Below are 15,717 nucleotides of genomic sequence, written 5' to 3'. Positions count from 1 at the left end.
GTATATTATGAGTAATCTTTGTTAATTGGTGGAGTTTATATAATATAACTCTTTTTTTTTTCTTTTTTTTTTTTTTTATTAACTTGAGTATTTCTTATATACATTTCGAGTGTTATTCCCTTTCCCGGTTTCCGGGCAAACATCCCCCTCCTCCCTCCCCTTCCTTATGGGTGTTCCCCTCCCAACCCTCCCCCCATTGTCGCCCTCCCCCCATAGACTAGTTCACTGGGGGTTCAGTCTTAGCAGGACCCAGGGCTTCCCCTTCCACTGGTGCTCTTACTAGGATATTCATTGCTACCTATGGGGTCAGAGTCCAGGGTCAGTCCATGTATAGTCTTTAGGTAGTGGCTTAGTCCCTGGAAGCTCTGGTTGCTTGGCATTGTTGTACTTTTGGGGTCTCGAGCCCCTTCAAGCTCTTCCAGTTCTTTCTCTGATTCCTTCAATAGGGGACCTATTCTCAGTTCAGTGGTTTGCTGCTGGCATTCGCCTCTATATTTGCTGTATTCTGGCTGTGTCTCTCAGGAGCGATCTACATCCGGCTCCTGTCGGTCTGCACTTCTTTGCTTCATCCATCTTGTCTAATTGGGTGGCTGTATATGTATGGGCCACATGTGGGGCAGGCTCTGAATGGGTGTTCATTCAGTCTCTGTTTTAATCTTTGCCTCTCCCTTCCCTGCCAAGGGTATTCTTTTTCCTCATTTAAAGAAGGAGTGAAGCATTCACATTTTGATCATCCGTCTTGAGTTTCGTTTGTTCTAGGGATCTAGGGTAATTCAAGCATTTGGGCTAATAGCCACTTATCAATGAGTGCATACCATGTATGTCTTTCTGTGATTGGGTTAGCTCACTCAGGATGATATTTTCCAGTTCCAACCATTTGCCTACGAATTTCATAAACTCGTTGTTTTTGATAGCTGAGTAATATTCCATTGTGTAGATGTACCACATTTTCTGTATCCATTCCTCTGTTGAAGGGCATCTGGGTTCTTTCCAGTTTCTGGCTATTATAAATAAGGCTGCGATGAACATAGTGGAGCACGTGTCTCTTTTATATGTTGAGGCATCTTTTGGGTATATGCCCAAGAGAGGTATAGCTGGATCCTCAGGCAGTTCAATGTCCAATTTTCTGAGGAACCTCCAGACTGATTTCCAGAATGGTTTTACCAGTCTGCAATCCCACCAACAATGGAGGAGTGTTCCTCTTTCTCCACATCCTCGCCAGCATCTGCTGTCACCTGAGTTTTTGATCTTAGCCAATCGCACTGGTGTGAGGTGAAATCTCAGGGTTGTTTTGATTTGCATTTCCCTTATGACTAAAGATGTTGAACATTTCTTTAGGTGTTTCTCAGCCATTCGGCATTCCTCAGCTGTGAATTCTTTGTTTAGCTCTGAACCCCATTTTTTAATAGGGTTATTTGTTTCCCTGCGGTCTAACTTCTTGAGTTCTTTGTATATTTTGGATATAAGGCCTCTATCTGTTGTAGGATTGGTAAAGATCTTTTCCCAATCTGTTGGTTGCCGTTTTGTCCTAACCACAGTGTCCTTTGCCTTACAGAAGCTTTGCAGTTTTATGAGATCCCATTTGTCGATTCTTGATCTTAGAGCATAAGCCATTGGTGTTTTGTTCAGGAAATTTTTTCCAGTGCCCATGTGTTCCAGATGCTTCCCTAGTTTTTCTTCTATTAGTTTGAGTGTGTCTGGTTTGATGTGGAGGTCCTTGATCCACTTGGACTTAAGCTTTGTACAGGGTGATAAGCATGGATCGATCTGCATTCTTCTACATGTTGCCCTCCAGTTGAACCAGCACCATTTGCTGAAAATGCTATCTTTTTTCCATTTGATGGTTTTGGCTCCTTTGTCAAAAATCAAGTGACCATAGGTGTGTGGGTTCATTTCTGGGTCTTCAATTCTATTCCATTGGTCTATCTGTCTGTCTCTGTACCAATACCATGCAGTTTTTATCACTATTGCTCTGTAATACTGCTTGAGTTCAGGGATAGTGATTCCCCCTGAAGTCCTTTTATTGTTGAGGATAGCTTTAGCTATCCTGGGTTTTTTGTTATTCCAGATGAATTTGCAAATTGTTCTGTCTAACTCTTTGAAGAATTGGATTGGTATTTTGATGGGGATTGCATTGAATCTGTAGATTGCTTTTGGTAAAGTGGCCATTTTTACTATATTAATCCTGCCAATCCATGAGCATGGGAGATCTTTCCATCTTCTGAGGTCTTCTTCAATTTCTTTCCTCAGTGTCTTGAAGTTCTTATTGTACAGATCTTTTACTTGCTTGGTTAAAGTCACACCGAGGTACTTTATATTATTTGGGTCTATTATGAAGGGTGTCGTTTCCCTAATTTCTTTCTCGGCTTGTTTCTCTTTTGTATAGAGGAAGGCAACTGATTTATTTGAGTTAATTTTATACCCAGCCACTTTGCTGAAGTTGTTTATCAGCTTTAGTAGTTCTCTGGTGGAACTTTTGGGATCACTTAAATATACTATCATGTCATCTGCAAATAGTGATATTTTGACTTCTTCTTTTCCGATCTGTATCCCTTTGATCTCCTTTTGTTGTCTGATTGCTCTGGCTAGAACTTCAAGAACTATATTGAATAAGTAGGGAGAGAGTGGGCAGCCTTGTCTAGTCCCTGATTTTAGTGGGATTGCTTCAAGTTTCTCTCCATTTAGTTTAATGTTAGCAACTGGTTTGCTGTATATGGCTTTTACTATGTTTAGGTATGGGCCTTGAATTCCTATTCTTTCCAGGACTTTTATCATGAAGGGGTGTTGAATTTTGTCAAATGCTTTCTCAGCATCTAATGAAATGATCATGTGGTTCTGTTCTTTCAGTTTGTTTATATAATGGATCACGTTGATGGTTTTCCGTATATTAAACCATCCCTGCATGCCTGGGATGAAGCCTACTTGATCATGATGGATGATTGTTTTGATGTGCTCTTGAATTCGGTTTGCCAGAATTTTGTTGAGTATTTTTGCGTCGATATTCATAAGGGAAATTGGTCTGAAGTTCTCTTTCTTTGTTGTGTCTTTGTGTGGTTTAGGTATAAGAGTAATTGTGGCTTCGTAGAAGGAATTTGGTAGGGCTCCATCTGTTTCAATTTTGTGGAATAGTTTGGATAATATTGGTATGAGGTCTTCTATGAAGGTTTGATAGAATTCTGCACTAAACCCGTCTGGACCTGGGCTCTTTTTGGTTGGGAGACCTTTAATGACTGCTTCTATTTCCTTAGGAGTTATGGGGTTGTTTAACTGGTTTATCTGTTCCTGATTTAACTTCGATACCTGGTATCTGTCTAGGAAATTGTCCATTTCCTGAAGATTTTCAAATTTTGTTGAATATAGGTTTTTATAGTAAGATCTGATGATTTTTTGAATTTCCTCCGAATCTGTAGTTATGTCTCCCTTTTCATTTCTGATTTTGTTAATTTGGACACACTCTCTGTGTCCTCTCGTTAGTCTGGCTAAGGGTTTATCTATCTTGTTGATTTTCTCAAAGAACCAACTTTTGGTTCTGTTGATTCTTTCTATGGTCCTTTTTGTTTCTACTTGGTTGATTTCAGCTCTGAGTTTGATTATTTCCTGCCTTCTACTCCTCCTGGGTGTATTTGCTTCTTTTTGTTCTAGAGCTTTTAGGTGTGCTGTCAAGCTGCTGACATATGCTCTTTCCTGTTTCTTTCTGCAGGCACTCAGCGCTATGAGTTTTCCTCTTAGCACAGCTTTCATTGTGTCCCATAAGTTTGAGTATGTTGTATCTTCATTTTCATTAAATTCTAAAAAGTTTTTAATTTCTTTCTTTATTTCTTCCTTGACCAGGTTATCATTGAGTAGAGCATTGTTCAATTTCCACGTATATGTGGGCATTCTTCCCTTATTGTTATTGAAGACCAGTTTTAGGCCGTGGTGGTCCGATAGCACGCATGGGATTATTTCTATCTTTCTGTACCTGTTGAGGCCCGTTTTTTGACCAATTATATGGTCAATTTTGGAGAAAGTACCATGAGGAGCTGAGAAGAAGGTATATCCTTTTGCTTTAGGATAGAATGTTCTATAAATATCCGTTAAGTCCATTTGGCTCATGACTTCTCTTAGTCTGTCTACATCTCTGTTTAATTTCTGTTTCCATGATCTGTCCATTGATGAGAGTGGGGTGTTGAAATCTCCCACTATTATTGTGTGAGGTGCAATGTGTGTTTTGAGCTTTAGTAAGGTTTCTTTTACGTATGTAGGTGCCCTTGTATTTGGGGCATAGATATTTAGGATTGAGAGTTCATCTTGGTTGATTTTTCCTTTGATGAATATGAAGTGTCCTTCCTTATCTTTTTTGATGACTTTTAGTTGGAAATTGATTTTATTTGATATTAGAATGGCTACTCCAGCTTGCTTCTTCTGACCATTTGCTTGGAAAGTTGTTTTCCAGCCTTTCACTCTGAGGTAGTGTCTGTCTTTGTCTCTGAGGTGTGTTTCCTGTAGGCAGCAGAATGCAGGGTCCTCGTTGCGTATCCAGTTTGTTAATCTATGTCTTTTTATTGGGGAGTTGAGGCCATTGATATTGAGAGATATTAAGGAATAGTGATTATTGCTTCCCGTTATATTCATATTTGGATGTGAGGTTATGTTTGTGTGCTTTCATTCTCTTTGTTTTGTTGCCAAGACGATTAGTTTCTTGCTTCTTCTAGGGTATAGCTTGCCTCCTTATGTTGGGCTTTACCATTTATTATCCTTTGTAGTGCTGGATTTGTAGAAAGATATTGTGTAAATTTGGTTTTGTCATGGAATATCTTGGTTTCTCCATCAATGTTAATTGAGAGTTTTGCTGGATACAGTAACCTGGGCTGGCATTTGTGTTCTCTTAGTGTCTGTATGACATCAGTCCAGGATCTTCTGGCCTTCATAGTTTCTGGCGAGAAGTCTGGTGTGATTCTGATAGGTCTCCCTTTATATGTTACTTGACCTTTTTCCCTTATTGCTTTTAATATTCTTTCTTTATTTTGTGCGTTTGGTGTTTTGACAATTATGTGACGGGAGGTGTTTCTTTTCTGGTCCAATCTATTTGGAGTTCTGTAGGCTTCTTGTATGTCTATGGGTATCTCTTTTTTTAGGTTAGGGAAGTTTTCTTCTATGATTTTGTTGAAGATATTTACTGGTCCTTTGAGCTGGGAGTCTTCACTCTCTTCTATACCTATTATCCTTAGGTTTGATCTTCTCATTGAGTCCTGGATTTCCTGTATGTTTTGGACCAGTAGCTTTTTCCGCTTTACATTATCTTTGACAGTTGAGTCAATGATTTCTATGGAATCTTCTGCTCCTGAGATTCTCTCTTCCATCTCTTGTATTCTGTTGGTGAAGCTTGTATCTACAGCTCCTTGTCTCTTCTTTTGGTTTTCTATATCCAGGGTTGTTTCCATGTGTTCTTTCTTGATTGCTTCTATTTCCATTTTTAATTCCTTCAACTGTTTGATTGTGTTTTCCTGGAATTCTTTCAGGGATTTTTGCGATTCCTCTCTGTAGGCTTTTACTTGTTTATTAATGTTTTCCTGTGCTTCCCTAAGTGTGTTCATGTCTTTCTTGAAGTCCTCCAGCATCATGATCAAATATGATTTTGAAACTAGATCTTGCTTTTCTGGTGTGTTTGGATATTCCATGTTTGTTTTGGTGGGAGAATTGGGCTCCGATGATGGCATGTAGTCTTGGTTTCTGTTGCTTGGGTTCCTGCGCTTGCCTCTCGCCATCAGATTATCTCTAGTGTTACTTTGTTCTGCTGTTTCTGACAGTGGCTAGACTGTCCTATAAGCCTGTGTGTCAGGAGTGCTGTAGACCTGTTTTCCTCTCTTTCAGTCAGTTATGGGGACAGAGTGTTCTGCTTTCGGGCGTGTGGTTTTTCCTCTCTACAGGTCTTCAGCTGTTCCTGTGGGCCTGTGTCTTGAGTTCACCAGGCAGCTTTCTTGCAGCAGAAAAGTTGGTCTTACCTGTGGTCCCGAGGCTCAAGTTCGCTCGTGGGGTGCTGCCCACGGGCTCTCTGCAGCGGCAGCAACCAGGAAGACCTGTGCCGCCCCTTCCGGGAGCTTCAGTGCACCAGGGTTCCAGATGGTCTTTGGCTTTTTCCTCTGGCGTCCGAGATGTGTGTGCAGGGAGCAGTCTCTTCTGGTTTCCCAGGCTTGTCCGCCTCTCTGAAGGTTTAGCTCTCCCTCCCACGGGATTTGGGTGCAGAGAACTGTTTATCCGGTCTGTTTCCTTCAGGGTCCGGCGGGGTCCTGCCGCTCCTGGGCCCTCCCCCACGGGAGCCCAGAGGCCTTATACAGTTTCCTCTTGGGCCAGGGATGTGGGCAGGGGTGAGCAGTGTTGGTGGTCTCTTCCGCTCTGCAGCCTCAGGAGTGCCCACCTGACCAGGCGGTTGGGTTTCTCTCTCACCGGGTCTGGGAGCAGAGAGCTGCTGCGGGCCGGGATCCGCGGGTGTGGCAATATAACTCTTTTTTTAAAACAAAGAGAAAGTGTTCAACCAACCTATGATTGTAGAGAACAGAGTGCCACGCCTTCTGAACTCATGGAGTGAGGAAGAGGAAAAGCTAGGAGCCGTGTCTGTCCTACACTATAGGAAAGGACTACAAGACCCCGCCACCAGACCCTCAATAAGAAACCCATTTCATTTCGGTTAGATGGGAAATGTAACTCTAAAAGTTTGTCTCTGTGCTTAGATTTCCAAGTCAGAATTCTTAGTATTTTAATCCCCCCCCCCAAACATGCTGCTGCTTTTCTGGGAAACATCACGTTTTTAAGAAAATTCAGAACTCTACACTTCTATCCCTTTCTAAAAGCTCATCTATTTCAACCAGATGGTTAAGTTTCAAAAAATATTATGGAATTTAAACAACATTTACATCTCTTCCATAACATTTTTTCATTTTGTCAACTAGGAACTTTCAATAAGTAATAAAAAAATCCCTCATTAGTAGTTCCCTTTTACCAATTCACCTTAGAACCGAGGGAGAGAAATGTTCCCCCCTCCATTCTAATACATTGATCTTCACAAAGGTTGAAAGATAATAAAATATCTAATAAAAATGCATAGCTTTGACCCTCAAAATCCTTGTAAGTGAAAGGGGAGTGAATATCTCTGAATGTTAAAAATATGTACTACAGTCATATTTCCTTGGCAGGCTGATTTAAAGAGCTTTACCTGACAGTGAAGTTATACAAGCCTTGACACTACGACAGGCCGAAGGAGATTCCGATCTGTTTTTATATTTAATTGGAGTGTAAGGGTCAGACTGTCAGAGCAGGAGAGCCTTGCCAGTTGTCAGGAAGGGCTACTTCTGAGAACATCAAATTAGGGATGCAGATACCTGGTATTACTTTCAACCAGGTTCTGAATTTCTAAATCTGGGGAAATAGCTAAGTATCTAGCTGTACATTATTCCTGCCACTGTAATTTAGGGGATTGATTGCTTCATATTTGAAGAGGGCTGGAAGAGGAAGAAAGAAAAGACTAGAGGTGAATGTCAAATTGCAAGTTAGACTGTACAAGAGTAGAGGGTAGGTATGTATTGTCAGGAAAAGGGAAATAGTAATCACATTCAGTTATAGCAAGTGAAACAAAATTCTATGCAATCTATGATTAAGAGAGATATGTTAACATAAACTACCAAAAGTATACAAGAAAACACAGAAGACTTGAACTTGTTGCTCATCTAAACTATATGTTAAAAAACAGATACAATAAATACACATTTTTTTCTCCTGCTGAAAGTATATAGCTGGCAATGCAGTCCAATTTAGGAAGGAAGTGATGGTGTCACTTGAGTCATCTGACCGTCTCATCTGACACCTCTCCTCTGGCTCACTGGAATTTGGGAGGGGCTCCTTTTTAGGACTTGGGACCTATACTTATCAGGGAATATTGATGCTTTATAACTCAATAATGAGCCAAACACCACAGGAGGCTTTTGTACCCATTAATTTAAGCTCTCCCCCTTTTTTATATCAACCCATGTTAATTTCTCATATTTGGATATTTTTCCTACCTCCGCAGTCTAAGGACTTGTCAGAATGAGCTGGTAACTAGAATAATTGGCACCAAACTTCATAAACTCTGTCTGAAATGTTTGTCTTCCTGGGTACCAGTTTTTGCCTGCTACAGAGGTTTTGGGTACTGTACTCTGGCCACCTTCAGGGATACCCTTCAGCGGCCATCAGAGCTTATGTGCTGCCTATCCCCTGGCTGGTGTGCAGGCCAATGCAGACTTGCTAACATTCTACTTCCCACTTGTGAGGTTTCCTCTTTTTTTCCCCCCTGTGGACTAGGCTGAGCAACTCTAGTCAGTAGAAGACTGGTCCAAGAAATACATCTTTTAGAATCACATTTCTGAGAATAATAGCCAGAAGCTGGAAAGAATCTAGATGTCCTTCAATGGAAGAATGGTTATAGAAAATGTGGTACATATACACAGTGGAGTACTACTACTACTCAGCTATTGAAAACAATGACTTCATGAAATTCTTAGGCAAATGGATGGAATTAGAAAATATCCTGAATGAGGTAACCCAATTAAAAAACCCACACATGGTGTGCACTCACTGATAAGTGGGTATTAGCCCCAAAGTTCAGAATACCTAAGATACAATTCACAGACCACATGAAGCTCACGAAGATGGGCGACCAAAACATGGATGCTTCAGTACTTCTTAGAAGGGGGAACAAAATACTCAAGAGAGGAAATATGGAGACAAAATGTGGATCAGAAACTGAAGGAAAGACCATCTAGAGACTGCCCCACCTGGAAATCCATCTTACATGCAGATACCAAATCCAGAAACTATTGCAGATGCTAAGAAGTGCTTGCTGACAGGAGCCTGATATAGTTGTCTCCTGAGAGGCTCTGCCAGACCTGAAAAATACAGAGGTGGATGCTCATAGCCAACTATTGGACAGAACAAAGGGTCCCCAATGGAGGAGTTAGCGAAAGGATTGAAGGAGCTTAAGGGGTTTGCAACCCATAGGAAGAATAACAATATAAACCAAACAGAACCCCTCCTTCCCCCCCAGACCTCCCAGGGTCTAAACCACCAACCAAAGAGTACACATGGTGGGACCCATGTCTCCAGCTGCAAATGTAACAGAGGATGGCATTGTCGGACATTAATGGGAGGAGAGGTCCTTGGCCCTGTGAAGGCTCTATGCTCCAGTTGTAGGGGAATGTCAGGGCGGGGAGGCAGGAGAGGGTAGATGGGTGGGGGAGCACCCCCATAGAAGCAGGGAAAGGGGGGATGTGACGGGGGTTTCCGGAGGGGAAACTGGGAAAGGGGATAACATTTGAAATGTAAATAAATAAGATATCCAATTAAAAAAAAGAAAATTCATTGGTTATGGTTAAGTTACATTTATGACATTGTTTTATAATATTAAAGGGAATTATACACATTCTGTATATATTAAAAACACTCACACTGTGCTTGCATATTATGTTCATATGTTCTATTTTCTTCATACTTTATCCTTTAGCTGCTATTATATCTTTATTTATTTTTATTATATCTTAAATGACAGTTTGTTAGTGTCCTTGACTTTAATATTGTTTAGTTGAGCTAATAGACTTATTTCTTAAAGTTAACCCAAATATTAGGAAGTATGTCAGTATCTACATCCTCATCTGACTCTTAGACCATACCTCACCTTTGAGGCAGAGCTGACCAGACCTTTGATTTGTGTGTGCCAGACCCACACCATACAGGAAGGGAAATCAGTTATAGACTCTCAACGTGTGGCTTCCATTTATGTCTGACCATTTATGAATGAAAGACCACAGTGAAGAATGTAAATTCAAGGGCAGGGAAATTTTCAGTCCACTCAAGTTGGAAGCACATAGGAGTGAGTCTACAATCTCCAGTACTTTGATAGATAGTAACCATGAGACGTGAAAGAATTGACAAAATCATTCTGCCTTCTTGCTTATTCCTATGGAAAGCCCAGATGTTGTTGGTTTTTTTTTTTTTTTTTAAATACAGCTCCCTCGCAGACTTCTGGTCATGTGTAGACTATGGAGAGACTATTCTCTCAATCACTGTATCTTTAGTCTTTTATTGAAACAGCAGCAAGCATGGTCACAAGCCAGGGTCCCGCCCCACATGCTCTCTGTTGCCCTTGCATTTTGTTTTTCCACTCAGGGGGCATAGATTTGTACCTCAATACTGCATCAGCACATCCGCACTACAGGCGACTTCTTGAGATCCAGCTTTTTAGGCAAAGCGACTGAAAGAGTCATCACTACATCTCCATTTCTTTTGCTGGCTCTGAAAATTCAGCATGTGAATTATAGTCCTATGCTGGTCTTGACAAAAGGCATTTAGAAAAATGCTTATATGAGTGCTTATAATATATCTTTGTATAATAAAAAGGTGCAAAGGGAATGTTGAAAGGAATTAATTTTCATGTTTCAATATATTTCTTGACCGTTCTGCAAAGCGTAGTTGATTCTCCCAGGTCTCACATTCCTGATAAATTTTACGTTTGACTTTTGCAGTAGACTTTGAATTGCACTGTAGTTGGCTACTTTGTATTCTCTATCTAGTTAGTACACTGCGAGATGAGTGTAAGGGTGAGGTCCAGGCTTCCGAGTCACAGTGCTGAAGCAGGAGCTCTGGCTGTGTGACTTGTGAGTTCTGTGTCATTGGGTAATTTCCTTCCATGTCCACACCTTACTTTTTTCAGATATAACTTTTCAGAGCTATTGCCGGGACCAAAGGATAAGATAGGCCTAAAAACGGATAACCTCATGAAAGAGTAATTATTCATATGATTTCTTTGTACATTGCTCTCGAGATGAATAGGATATGGAATGGACTAGAAAGGGAAAATGTCATCTCAAAATAGGAAGCAAAGTGGTACTCCTTCCATATCATTTATCTTGACAATGAGGGGTGGCATCTAGCATGTGCTGGTAAATGGCTGTGCCTTTACAGAGCAAAGGGGAGAAACCAGCTGTTGAAGCGAGACCAATTGTTTACTTCTGCAATGTGTCTCTTACTGTATACTGTATGCTGTGTCTTTCACTGTATACTGTAGGCTATGTTCTTCTAGAATGATTAATGCTCTTCTTCAGACTCCACACTTGTCAGAGGACCAGCGTTCCTATGATCCTCTTCTCATATCTAGCGTCATGTTTTGTTTTCTAGCTGTGCAACAATAGGCCTTGCAAATCTGCTGAGCCTGGGTCTGCTCATTTGTAAACACTGGATAATAATTCCTCACAAAGATGTTTACTCAGCAGATGCTTGCCTTGCCCAGCATTGTGTAAGGGACCCATGGACACAAAGAGAAGCTGAGAATAGATCCTCTACTCAGCACTGCTTACCAGAGACTGTTTCCCTATTTGCAGTGGAGAAAAGGAAGGATGGAAAGAGGAGAAAAATTACTCAGGGAAACAGACCAAGGAATTAAAATTAAAAAGATTACATTTACGGTGTGTGTGTGTGTGTGTGTGTGTGTGTGTGTGTGTGTGTGTGTGTGCACATACACATGCTCATACTTGGGGTCATGTACCATAGCATGAATGTAGAAGTCAGAGGACAACTTGTGGAGAATTTGTTTCATCCTTCTGTTTAGGTCCAAAGGATTGAACTCTGGTCATCACGCTTGGTGGCAAATTCTTTTACCTGCTGAACCATCCTGTCAGTGCTGCCTTCCCTTTTATGTATTAAAAGTGCTATCATTATTTCAAAATTCAATAAAATAGCTTGGATGAAATACCATATAAATGGTAAGCGTTTTAGGTATTGCCTTGTGCTATCATTTGGGAACTCGCCATCGTACTTCCTGCAGCACTGGAGTAACCTCATTCAGCATGGAAAGGCAAACTCACACTAACGGCACAGGCTACAGAGGCTAAAGTTGGGGAATTTCAAGTTTAAGGCCAGCCTAGACAACTTGGTAAAACCCCGTGTCAAGTAGATCATGATATAATGAATATGGTATAACATAATGTACGAAATGAAATGAAAGGCTTGAGAGCACACTTCAGCAGCACAGTGCTGAACCAGTATGCTCAAGACCCTGGGTTCAGTCTCCAGTACTCTAAATCATGAAACAGTTTGAATGCTGATTATATAATTTTTTTCTTGAGAGAGCACTTATTTCTTTATTAGTAGATAGTTAACTAAAATAAAGATCCATTGGCCAAAGTTGTAATGCGCTGTTTTCATCTCTAAAAAAAAAAAATCAATGTCTTCATTCACTGGAGCAATAAAACCAAGGGCAGCCAAGGCATGTACAAGAGGTTCTAATACTCAGTCAACTGATTCAGGCTGCCTTCTTTGTAGAATGTTCGATGGAAGCACTTTGGGAAGTGTTTGTAGCACCATAACCTTTGGGATAGACTGACATAAAGTGATGGCTGGGTTACAGAGCGACCCCCGTCCTGTTGGCTCAGCCGAGTATATTAGATGCTCTGGAAATTGATAACACACCTCGAAGCCAAATTGAACGCTGACAGGTTGATGTTGACTTCATCATGATCTAACCAGTGGATCCCTGGAAGCATTCCAGAACAGGCACCCTGCCGAAATTGCGCACATAAATCAGCTGAAGGAAAAACTCCTTTCATGACCCTGAAACATTTCTTGAGGTCTGAGACACATCCATCTTTTCAGGATTCCATTGCCAATGAAGAGATGTGCCTACTCATTCCTAGAAGTGACACCCTTGCCTACCCTTGTCTTTTATGCTCAAGAATATGGCCTATGCTTTTCTAAATGGAGGTTAAAATAGGACTCTTTCTGTCTTGATTTTGACCATAACTCCAAAAGGCCACAGATAAAAAACAAAACAAAACAAAACAAAACCCAAACGAGACCTAAAGAGTGTGTGCTACCCACATTATCCAAGTGCTCGAGGAGATGCACAGACAAGAGAATGCACCAGCTTTGTGCTCTCTGGTCCCACACTCAGATCAGTGAGAAAGAAGGAGCTGAGGTGGGAGGAACTCTCACTGGGGAATATGGGAGATTGTAAAACTGCTCATCGTAAGTCCAGTGGGCCCACTGGGAGAATTTTAATTAGCCGTGGGGATTTGACGGAGTCTGATACTTGATTTAAATTTATGTCTGGAAGAGTGTAAAGGTGAGATCGTGCTCTCTTGGTACCTGTTTTAATATGAGAAAAGAGAATCTAGCTTTAAACTAAGACCCTGCACTCTAAGTACTATCACGGTTTGGAACCCAGTGAGACTGTGGCCACAGGTCTCTAAACTTGGTGTGATATAATACTTCCTATGCCTTTGGTTTTGATAGGCAGTGTGTAAACTCAGTTTTGCTTTAAACAATTCTTTGAGGATTTCACACATTTTATTTTGACCATGCTCACCTTTCCTTCCCATCCTTCCCATATCCATGCTTGCATTGTGCGTCCCTCACCACTATCTCCTCATTTTTAAACAAAACCATTCTGTCCCATTATGGCTGGTACAGGCTCTTGGGTGTATTGCCACACACTGAAGTTTGAGCTTCCAGGCACCATGTCCTTAAAAATAACACCCCCCCTTAGAAGCTATTGATTATCAATATCTCAGGTAGGGGAGTAGTTTGTGAATACCTCTTCCATCTACAGTGGGATGTTCTGGCTTGAGCTTGCTTAAGTTTTAACTCTTCTGCCATAACCACTGTGCTATCCTATGTGCCACTGCCCCATTGTATCTGAAAATACTGCTTTCTTGTAAATCACTAACTGCCTCTTGCTCTTACAGTCTTTTTATGCACTCAATGTCAGTGATTTCTTGAGAGGTGGGAAGGGTGAGTACATGATACAGATGTCTTTGTTAGGGATGGGAGTCCTGTAGGTTAATATCTTGGTATCTTGACTGCTTCTGAGTCCCTGGGTTAATTGTCATTTACTACAAAAGGAAGCTTCTCTGCTAAAGGTCAAGGGATGTGCTAAATTACAGGCAGAAGGAGGTATACCCATAGGAGTCAGTTTACTATTATGCCGATTTGGCTGATTAATACTACTAGGTTCTCTTCTAGGACCTATGACCTGTCTAGCCACAGGTTCTACTTCAAATAATGATACCAGGCATGGGTTCCAGCTTGTAGACAGGCCTTAAATCTAAGCAGAATGTGGTTGGTTACTTCTGTAGCATTTATGACACTTGCAGCAGTAGGAATGCATCCTATGAGGCTGGTTACTATAGTAGCTCACAGGGCTCACAGCTGGGTATGTGATTTATTTTTCGCCTTAGGTACCACGAGTAGCACCTTCTAGTATTATAGAAGCTACCATTAGGGATGAAGCTTCCAGGTGCAAACTAGTTTGATTTTTCCATATTCTATAACTCAAGCACATGGTATCTTCAGCAATAGGATCTTTCTATCAAGTCTAGAAAGTAATCAAGAGCATTACAATAACATGCAATGTTTCTGGATCCATGGAACCCCACTGGCCAACAACTGTAGTAGAGGGAATCCATTCTGGTGTTGGACTTTTAACTTTTTACTTATAGTCAATGGCATCTGATGCTTTTAGTCTGTCTGTTATAAGTTTTGTAGTTGTGAATATACAAAGTTACAAGAAAATATTCAATAAAATTTAGCAAATTGATTTCGAGTGCCTGTGAAATACAAGATTATGTACAAGGAGGTTTGGTGAAAATTAGCTTATATCAGACATAAATTAGTTGTGTTCTCAACAAAGGGCTTAACAATAGCTGATTGGTTCAGCTAGTTGAGGCATAAACCACAGGCCATTAGAAAGTGTTATCTGTGGACTATAGATTAATAGACCTACCAGTAGTCTTAAAATAGATGATGTCTCATTAGTTGTGTTTCTTAAAGATAATTAAAGAGAATTCAATCTCTGCCAAAGTTTAAATAAAGTACAAAGGACGACTCTTTGTTTACACTTACTATCAGTCTATCATCTATCTATCTGCAGTAATAATATTTAAATAGACAGTGTCTCACAAGCTCCCCTCATGGACTCATATTTCTCTAACTTGTTTTCAGTTCTAAAGGACATCTTAATATACTACTATACATGAGTTCTGGCACTAGAATACCACCAGCCCTATTCATCAACTGAATCTGCTGGGAGTTTTCCATGACGGTGTCATTTTTTGAGTAATAAGAAATCAGATAATCTCTCACTGATGATGTATCTCACTAAATCACTCTCTGAGTACTGATAACATAATGACAATAACATATTAGCATAATTCATCATCACATGTACCTTTGCTCTGGGGATATTTTATTGTAATATACAATATACTGGCTGTCACTTTGATGATGTATTACAGCAAGACGACCTCAGGAAAAAACACATTTTGATGGAATACTACTTGTATCAGATGGTTCTGCCCAGGGATAAATAGTGGAAAACAAAATTTGAGTTCCTTTGCTTTAGCATTTGCATGAAGGTCAAAGGCACTACACATAGTAGAAGATTATTAGAAGACAACAGGTATCTCTCTCTGTTACAGAACAGCATCGAAAAGCTCAATCTGCAAATAGGTCAAGGCAGGGTTTTATCCTCAGTAAATATTTAATATCTACAGCACTGATACTATGCAATGGGCATTTCTGCACCCTGAATTACTACTCTATGAAATGACATTCTTAAACAAGATGTGGAAGCTTGCTTGGGGCAGAAGTGAGGTGACTTCCAAGGACAGATTAAAAGTAAATGCAATGCATTGTAATGGTTTCCTGTAATATCTT

General features: G+C 40.5%; 1 protein-coding gene across 1 annotated transcript in view; it reads right to left on the bottom strand.

The window, feature by feature from the left end:
- The window catches only part of Epha6 (Eph receptor A6), a 962,116-nt gene that overhangs the window by 65,389 nt on the left and 881,010 nt on the right, over nt 1-15,717 (bottom strand).

The sequence above is a fragment of the Rattus norvegicus genome, chromosome 11 (assembly GCF_021556685.1).
Source record: "Rattus norvegicus strain SHRSP/BbbUtx chromosome 11, alternate assembly SHRSP_T2T, whole genome shotgun sequence".
NCBI classification, from domain to species: Eukaryota; Metazoa; Chordata; class Mammalia; order Rodentia; family Muridae; genus Rattus; species Rattus norvegicus.
The sequence above is the reverse complement of the archived record's forward strand: the minus strand, read 5'-3'. Positions and strand labels throughout refer to the sequence as shown.